The 6,884-nt window shown below is 46.9% G+C and overlaps 1 long non-coding RNA gene across 1 annotated transcript; it reads right to left on the bottom strand.

The window, feature by feature from the left end:
• Window positions 1-2,853: 2,853 nt before the first annotated feature.
• On the bottom strand, window positions 2,854-5,680 carry LOC102248253. Its single transcript, XR_314093.1, has 3 exons — window positions 5,556-5,680; window positions 3,412-3,457; window positions 2,854-2,925 (listed from the first exon to the last, which is right to left on the bottom strand). It is a non-coding gene; the product is annotated as an uncharacterized LOC102248253 (long non-coding RNA).
• Window positions 5,681-6,884: the final 1,204 nt, after the last annotated feature.

Here is a 6,884-nt window from a genome sequence, read left to right as displayed (position 1 = left end):
TTAAATTCATATTTTTCCTCTGAACAGTAAATAGTTTCATTTTTTCAAGTAGCATAATTTTTGAAGTTTTTATTCCTCACCACTACTGTATTAAGAAAGCTGTCAAGTTTTGGAATTTCATGGAGAAGTGTGAAGTGGCCTTTGTAAGCTCTGGAGGAGCCCTCTGAGGCCTGACATTCTAAATGTGATGGCTCTATTTACATATATATTGTCCTTCCAAGGAAATGCTGTTGCTTTGGATTTGGGATTACTGGATGTGGACAGTTTGGACTGTCACAGGAGCCTTGGATGTCTTCTATTCATGCATGTATCCATTCACTCACTCATTTATTTATTCGCTTAGAAAGAGTTTATCGCTTGCCTGTGCTATCTGGGAAGGCCTGGGCTCCTGTTCTGCCTTTAACCAGTTAACTACCATGTGTCCAAAACGGAAACCATCCCCACACGCCACAATATTTTGAATTGAATTTTAAAAAATCCATTTGCAATGAATATTATAATAATAAATATATTACTCACAATTCAGTTATTCTTGAATATTTTCAGCTGAAAATTCTCACACACACAAAAAAAATGATTTTAAAGTTGGTCAGGGCTGCCACTTAGGGAAAACTTTTTTTGTATAGACGTACATAGCGTGTGGGGAAGGTCTGTGGCTTGTGTCTACAGATGCTTATAGCGTACAATGGGTTAAGGTAGGAGACCGGAGTTAGGAATCAGCTGCCTAGAGCAGAGAACCCAAACCCTGAAGTTGATTAGCCATATACAGGGTGTTCCAAAAAAATGTATGCGCACTTCAGCTGATAGCTCAATTTTGAAAATGAAATGTATTTTAATAAACGCTGCCTTTATAATTATTCAAATTGCATGTTACCTTTTGCGGGGACATCCTATATATCATTAGCAATTTTTATTCTGCCCAAAGAACTTTCAGTGTCTTCCATCTGGGGGGAAAAATAAGAAAGAGGATCCACCTTGAGGAGCAAAGGCTACACAAATATGTGTCAGGTGTGCAGGACACAAAGCAATGGCTGAAATACCTTAAGGCCAGACATTATCCTGGGTGACCAAAGAATAAGCTCACATTTTAACCATGGTAATGATGCTCCCACAGGTGGGATCAGATGAAGGCAGAATGCCAGCACGTCCTGTGGAGGAAGAGCTAGAAAGAGAAGCTCAGAGCCGGCACCTCCCCCTGACAATGAGAAAGCAGCATGGAGGGCCAATTCAAGGCAGGCCATGGTCCACAGATGGGGTGAGACTTATATTCCCAAAGCAATCAGGTCATATATGTACTGGATAATTGTGTTAACTTTTACATGCATGTTTTGTTTTGTTCCAAACAATATCGAGTGACAATGGGAGGTGAGATCTGGCAGACTCACTAGGATGATAACACACAGGATTAATATTGAAAGCTGGGAAAGAGTATATCAAGGGAAAAGGAAAGGGGAAGAAAATAGTGTATACAAACAAGGTGAGGGGAAGCAAGGTAATGTACTCTCCTGACACTCTTGGGCCTTCCTTCCACTCAGGTAAAGGAAGGTTCTACTAGGAGTTGGTACCCTGTGGTGTGTTAGCCACAAAAATACTGACAATAAAACATGTTTTTTTTTTTGCATGGGATTGTACCCCAACTATCTAGCCCCCAAGAAATTCTGATCATTTATTTTTTAAAATATTTAAAATGCTTACTGTCATCCTGGCCCTATGCGAGTAAGTATGGATGCGGGAGGGAGATAATTTGGGTGGGGGTGATGCAGCTGATGTTAGACTTCACAAGGCATCAAGCTAATGGTCAAGTAATGGAGGCAGAAGGCACTCATGTTTCTGAAAACAAAGCCGTGGGCCAGCCAGATTCTGGAGGAGGAGGGGGCACTCACTCGTTCTGGGCCAAATGAATTCAATGACTTGACAGATGAGGCAGGAAACGGGTGCTCACCATTCCAGGAAGAGAGCATGGTATGTAGCAACGAAAAGAGTCCACACATGTGACGTCAATTTGGGAATGATGAGAATTATAAAGTATCTATTAGGGGCTCCCCAGAAAAGAAAGACTCTAGAGAGTCTTAAAAGTCAGGCGAGGCTTAACTCTTAGTAGACAATGGGGGGCCCTTGCATTTTCTTGAGCAAGCCAGTGGTTTAGGAAGATCAATCTGCACAGGATAAATAGTGCAAGGAGCAGAGCGACAGAATGAATCACTGTCATCTGAGTGTGAGCTGATCAAAAATGGACCAGAGTTCCGGCTGTTGACGTGGAGATGAGGGGTACAAATTGAGGGGTGATTCGTCATGGTGATTTACACTCTGCGTAAAATATTGAGTGAAATAAAGTCTGTGAAGAAAGGTGTGATGTTCTGAAGAAGGTGCTGAGGTATAACTAGGACATGGATATTCCTAACAACTGTTTGCAATACTGTGCATGCCTTAAAAGAGTTAGGGAGAATATCACGTTAGAAGCATTGGGGAAACCACTCACAAGTTACCGACACAAACCCAGTGCAGTAACCACAGGGTGGACATTGGTTTGCTACCTAAACCACCTCTGGGGGAGGTTATACTCACAACTTCCCTTTCCCTGAACTTATCCAGACATCTCCTTTCCTCCACATCTCCCAAGCCAGAAGGCCAAAGAAAAGCCAAGCATCCGTGGTATGCTATTCAACGTATAGTACATTCAGGGCAGCCAAGAAAGTAAGAGATGACATATCAACACATCCCAAAGTTTTCCCTAGGCAGGAAGAAAAAAAATCTCCACGCTACACAGGGTTCACCATGAAAGCAGGGAGGAAGGGAGGACAGTGGGTAAAACCATCTGGGGTCACCTCTGCTTCCTGGTGCTGCGTGCTCCTTCCCAGGGCGATTTGAAGTCCTACTGATGTCCTCGGGGATGGGAGAGGATGCGTGCGCTCCAGGAAGAGCTTCCTGGGAAATGAGAGCATATTTATCAACACATTGTGTTCTGTTCTTTCTGTTATAAAAAGTTCTGCAGCCCAGAACTCCTCACCTGCCTCCTTCCCAAAGGTGAACTTCCCAAAACAATCACCAACTATGAGACTTTGCCCAGAGGAAGACTGCAGGAGGCCCTGGCCCTTTAAGTTAAGCGCACCCACTTGCACAGAGCCAGCCATCCTGGAGTTAAACTCTTGTCCCTACTCTCAGTGGGTGGGGTCAGCAGGCACCTGTCTTGCAGAGAGCTAGTCTACTGCACACCTAGAGTCTTTCTGAAGCTTCCTGACTCCGTGTAAGTCCTGGAGCCTTACTGTCTCCAGAATGATTCCTTAAAAGTATTCTGAAGTCAATGAACGTAAAGATCTCAACACCAAATAATAGAGAAGGTTTATAAGTGGTTCTCTGCTATGTTCCTCAAGGGATAATGAGACATCGGTCTTCAATTGGTTTCTCAATTACCTGGCGTGATGTATCTGCAGAATCTCTGTCATAAATACGCAGCCGCCTGAAACAAGACCAGAAAGCAGAAGTGAAGATGACATCAGGAGCTGCAAATTCTTGGGGGCTGATGCTGCTCTGCAGACGCTCTTGATACTCAGATCCCATGACATGCGTGCCCTGCTTTAACTGGACCGCCCCAGTTAATGAATGCATCTGTTAATTTACTGCGGACTGGCTTTTCTTTAAACTATGACAGATTCAATTTCCCCTGAGATGAACCATTCCAAAATCGATAAGGACCTGTGACTTATATGTATAGGCACTTCTCTGGGAAAAAGACCTTTTTGTAAAAAATCCTTGTGCCTGGTGGTATAATATTGGGTACCTTCAACTCATTAATTAACTATTGGTATTAAATACTAGCAAATACAGTCTACTAAGTGGCAAGGAATTTTAAAAGCATATACATAACCAATCTTGGTCGATAACCCTGCAATCTTGCAGGAGATAAGGATCAGACAGGAGCAATAGCAACTGAGAGGAGAATTTAAACTAGTACTAATCACAATAATAGCAAATAGTCATAACAATAACATGTGCATATAGCAAACAGCATTAGTCAAGCTCCATTCTAAGTTTTTTTAGAGATGGTAATTCAATCATTGTCTGTGAGATGGGGGCCGTATTTTTCTTCATTTTACAGCTACGAAAACTTCCCTCACGGAAGTGAAGTCACTTGCTCAAGGTCATAAAGCTAGTGAGGGGCAGGGCTGTGTTTTGAACCAGACTATACACTTCAACTCAGGGCGCCATGCTCTGAACCGCTGTGCTGTTGGAGTTCAGAGCCAGTCCCCCGGGGCAAGCGCAGGAAGGCTTCTTGCGGGAACGAGGTTGCAAGGTCAACTGAAAAGGTGAGCTGGAATTTAAAAGCACGAAGAGGAGAACAGACATTCTTGATGGGATGAACAATCTGAGCCCAGCCACGGAGGCAGGAATAATGACGGAGGAGAGAATGGCACTGCGATCCAGGGTGTGGTCCCTGGACCCAGACTTCTCGGCTTCAGATCCTGGCGCCACCACTCACTAGCTCTCTGACTTTGGACAAGTTCCCTGACTTTTCTGTTGCCCTGGTTTCTCATGATAAAGTGGGTATAAAATAAAAGCGCAGAGTAGTAAGCTGGTAAACACTGGTAAGCCACAGCCCTGACACATCGCTTGTGGCATGTGAGGCTTCTTCCAGTGAGTTAGGGGCACTGAGAGACAGGCCTGCCTGTGGGGCTCCATGATACTTAAGAGCCTGTCAGGCATCTGCCCCGACTGCCCTCCCCTTCAAGGACCATCTCCTCGGCATCCTGGCATAATGTTGCCTGGGGACAGAATTAGAGGACAGCCCCGCGCAGGTGCGGTGATATAGGACACCAGTGCAATTGCCATCGAAATAACCACGAACACTTACCCAGAGCCCGCATGTGCAAAGCGCTTTAAGGTGCACTCAGCCATTTAGACAGAAAAACATGCAGCTGGAATGTCTCCAGGTGGAACCAGTTGCTATAAGAGGCCCATGGCTGGCTGCAGTACAGTCAGATATGACTGACTCCCACGCCCAGAGCAGCTTGGGGGGGGGGGGGGGGGGGGAGGAGTGAAGGGGGTCAGGAGCCTTACTAGCTCATTAGTGCTAGCTGGATTTAAAAGACAGATTCCCGAATCCCAGGAGGCGGCTCGATGCTTGGAACAAAACCCGGTGCATTAACATCCTAGTATTCCAAAGCGATCCCCGAAGCCCTCCAGTTACGCTGATGGAATGTGATTTATACCGAGCAGAGCCCTGCCAAGGCCCAGGCTGGGGAGGCAGGCGAGCAAGGAAATCATTGCAGATGCTCTGCGTTTGCCTGTTTGCGAACCTCCCGATTAAAAGAAGGGCACCTCAGGGGCCCTGGGCTCCCAGCCCCCGCCCCGCAGGCCTCTCTGCCACCACGGGCCTGGGGTTGCAGGCCCAGCTTGTCACCACACCAGGCCTGGGGATCTCAGCTGAGCTCTGGACAGCCAGCAGGTGTTGGAAGTGCCACAGAGGCCATCTCCAAAGCCTCATCTCTGAGTTTGCCGCCGTGGCCCCCAGGGTTACCCCAGGAGATGGGCCGAGATCCAGCTGGCAAGCCGCTTACCTTCCTTGTGGGAGGATCGCCCACGGGGAGGAGTTGGTACCTGCTGGTGAGATAAGTGCAGACACCTTTCTCACGATGCAACAAAAATGCATGGTTTGAAACATTTTCTCCAGCTCAGGAATCTGATGAGCTAGGTTTTCTCTTGTCTTCTCCCCACGGCACCCGATGGTTACCACGGCAGCCCAGAGAGCGTTACAGAACCAACCAACCAGGAGCATGCTCTCTGGAGTCCGGCAGGCCCTGGTTTGCAACCATAGCTCCACCAAATTAGAAAAGTGCCCACCGGTGTTCAGGAGCTCCCGCTCTGGAGGTGTGTTCAATTAGAGAACAAAAGACTATTATTTCCAACGTGAGGATCAGTCAGTGTGTGAGTCTGGACAGAGTAATTGCTGTAAGCAAACCACTTCTAACTCTCAGTGGCTTAGCACCGTGCAGGTTTATTTCTGCCCCTTGTCACAGTCTAATGCTGGGGGCGGCGGGGGTAGGGGTAGGGGAGGTTCTGCTCGACATCGTCATTAAGGGACCCAGGCTTCTCAGATAAACTGGATCCCACATCTCCTAGAAACTCAGCATGGGTTTCTCCCTGTCCCACTGGCAGACAAGGAAATCATAAAGGAGTTAGGAGCCAAGTTTGGAAGTGGCATACATCACTCCCATCCACATTCCATTGGCACATGGACTATTTCCATGAAGGGAAGGTAGGAAAATAAAGTCTATTTCTATGCACAGGAAGAGAGGAAATTTCGAGGGCTTGGGGAGCACTTCAGCTGTCTGCACAATCAGGGAGGCTTCCTGGAGGAAGTGACACCTGAGATCTCTGAGGATGCACATTCTTACAGCCTGCCCTGTCTCTCAGGATGGAAGTGACCTCAGAGGTCATTCCAGTCGCCATCACACAGTTCAGCAAAGCACACATCCCTAGAAGACATTTTCAATGATAAACCTCTGCGGGTGTTGGTCCTGCAGTTAGAGGCTTATGACTTGCAATGGCCATCCAAGGTCATTTGAACCTTTACCCATTTTCCTGGAAAGTCCCCAGCTAATGAGAGGGAGTCCTTGTCCTGTTTTCAGGACCTCAGAAATGGACAAACGTAGGAATCAGTGCCTGGCTGTTCCACTCTCCTGAGACTCACAGATGGAGACTATTCACCCATATGGAGCTGGGAGCAAGAACCCGAGCCTGTTTTCCTGCTCACGGCCCTTTCTCCTTCTGCACACCCCCTGTTTGAGGCTATCAGCTCCTGCATTAGGCAGCTCATGCCGCCATAACAAAATTTCACAGACTGGGTTGCCTGATGACAGAAACTTATTTTCTCGCAGGTCTGGAGG

This window comes from Myotis brandtii, unplaced genomic scaffold (genome assembly GCF_000412655.1).
Source record: "Myotis brandtii unplaced genomic scaffold, ASM41265v1 scaffold454, whole genome shotgun sequence".
NCBI classification, from domain to species: Eukaryota; Metazoa; Chordata; class Mammalia; order Chiroptera; family Vespertilionidae; genus Myotis; species Myotis brandtii.
Note: the sequence above shows the minus strand (reverse complement) of the source record. Positions and strands in the feature narration are given on the sequence as shown.